This window comes from Berghia stephanieae, chromosome 3 (genome assembly GCF_034508935.2).
Source record: "Berghia stephanieae isolate SIO BIC M18660-M18661 chromosome 3, UCSD_Bste_1.3, whole genome shotgun sequence".
NCBI classification, from domain to species: domain Eukaryota; kingdom Metazoa; phylum Mollusca; class Gastropoda; order Nudibranchia; family Aeolidiidae; genus Berghia; species Berghia stephanieae.
In genome coordinates, this window is record NC_088362.1 from 57,574,626 (window position 1) to 57,577,125 (window position 2,500).

Below are 2,500 nucleotides of genomic sequence, written 5' to 3' on the forward strand. Positions count from 1 at the left end.
GTGTGTGTGTGTGTGTGTGTGTGTGTGTGTGTGTGAGCGTGTGTGTGTGTTGTGTGTTGCATTGATACGAATGTGTGTGTGTGTTTGCATTGATACGTGCCTGTGTATTGTGTATCAAAACACGCCCAGAGTTCAATCCGACCGACGTACGTTTTTCTGTGATCGGAATGTTACCGGCCCGAGTCGAATCGAGACTCCAACAACTCCTTGCCTGGTGTATTAGTTTTGTTATCAAAAGTTATGCCGGTGAGATTGGCGTTGAATGTTAACACTGATCCTCCGTGGTTTCATTTAGGTGGACGGAACTTATCATTGTTGTTGTTTGACGAAGGAACATAAGAAATTCTATGGAGCATTTATGAGTACATAATAATAATAGTATTAGCAATGTGAAGTGTATGATGAGTGAGATGTGAGGTGTTAGTTTGTAGCCGTGTTTTGATTTATTTATGACGCACGGGCATAATTCACGACCACGGGTCACGTTTCACGAATCACTCGGTGTCTGGGAATTTCGAATGTCTTTTCAGTTGGTTTATATCCGTCGTATTTATTCGTTCATTCAGTTATTCATTCATTCATTCATTTATATTATTTCATTCAGTCATCCATCCATTTAATCATTCATTCAGCTATTTGTTCATTCATTATGACATGCATTCGTTCGTTCATTCATTCATTCATTCATTTATTCATTATATTATAAATAATAATAAATAAAATTGAGCTTTATATAGCGCAATATCCACTAAATGTGCTCAAAGCGCTTTACACGGGGTCCCTGGTCAACAGCAACATTTAGCATGTAGGACGGGACATTAATCATTGATTTATTCAGTCATTCATGCATTCATTGAGTCATTTATAATAATAAATGATAATGAAATAAATGAATTCCCTTTATTGATCCCATAGGGGTAATTTGTCTCTTGGATCTATTCCAAGGGAAGACTGGAATAATCCCGGCGTCAGCCGCAGTACAACGCCGCAAATTGCACAAGGGCGAGGTGACACAGTGCAGCGGCGGGTGATCGAACTCGTTACCTTTCGGGTACGAAGGAAAGACCGTACCGCTGAGCAACGCTGCCCCCATATTATATACATTCATTCGTTCATTCATTCATTTACTTATTCTTTCCTTCAGTCATTTATTCATTCATTCATTCGTTTAGCCATTCATTCATTCATCCATAATTTAATCATTCATCCATTAAGCCATTCATTCATTCATTCATTCATTCATTCATTCATTCATTCATTCATGGAATATTTTTCATTGATATGCCATTGGAATGTGGTTGTTTCATTATGTTGTGAATGTAGATTTTGACACATGCCGACTGACGACTTTGTGTGGTCTTTCAATGACAATGTTGGAAATTCATACCTATATTAGATGTGCTAGGAGTCTTATATCGAATACTCAACATGCCATTACACATTGATAAAACACGAGTATAAACTTAAATGTATGTTTTATTTAGAGCAGTATCCACTAAACGTGCTCAAAGCGATTTACATAGGGTTCCTAACCGACAAAGAGCAACTCTTACCTTACAGACATGACGCCTGTCAAGCGATAAAGACAACAACGCTGTTAACGACCAGGAACTCGTTTTACAGATTTTATTTAACATGCCAAGCCTCCCAATCACCGCTGTAGTATAAACTAATAGTATTGTACGTGCGCGCGCGCGCTTGTGTGTGTGTAAATGAGTAAAAATTAAAAATAATTGTACTCAGATTCGAAACATGTTGGCAAGTGAGTCCGAGTATTGGCTGTCGGAGTCCCCTGCTGTAGGGTCAATGTCCCAATAGTATTGACTTGTGTTGATAAGAAGAGGACTACTATTACTAGTATCCAATGCTCTCTATATTGCTATGCTAGTATCCCATCAACGTTAATCTAATTATCTTCACATAAAGTTTGCCTGATACAACAGGTTATAAGTTCAAATTCCTTTTGAAGATACAGGTGTGTGTGTGTGTGTGTGTGTGGGGGGGGGGGGGGGGTTAATCCTAAAAATTTGCTGTCCCATTTAATACCAATGTAGAATAGAGCACGGACTTTGTGCCCTCCCCTCGCTTCCTGTGTGTTAACTATCTCCTTAACGAACATTTTTTTCTAGATTTTTTATTCTTGAAATGCCATACCAACTCAACACTTGCTTTACTTATTGAGCCTCTTGATGCCTTGTGGAACATAGGGCCGCAATCTCAACACACACACACACACACACACACACACACACAATTATATATTGAAACTTAGACTCAAGAGCAAAAGTACCAAATTAAAAAATAATAATAATAATAATTATATAGCACAATATTCACTAAACATGCTCAAAGCGCTTTGCGAAGGAGTCCTATCCGACAGCAACACGTAACATGTAGAACGAGATACGACGCCTGTTAGTGCGATTTTACAAATTTTTTTACCCGACAGAGACAACGCTGTTAAAGGCCAGGTACTACTCATTTTACACTACCATGAGAG

The 2,500-nt window shown here is 38.5% G+C and overlaps 1 protein-coding gene across 4 annotated transcripts in view; it reads left to right on the forward strand.

Moving 5' to 3' along the window:
- Positions 1-2,500, forward strand: part of LOC144968069 (uncharacterized) — a 240,296-nt gene that overhangs the window by 125,318 nt on the left and 112,478 nt on the right. For 2 of the 4 annotated variants that reach the window (XM_078906045.1, XM_078906046.1), the window contains exon 1: positions 144-362. The exons of the other annotated variants lie outside the window; for them this stretch is intronic. The gene's annotated coding sequence lies outside the window, so the exon portion shown is untranslated. Of the gene's footprint in view, positions 1-143; positions 363-2,500 lie in introns of those variants that run through there. 4 annotated transcript variants of the gene reach the window in all.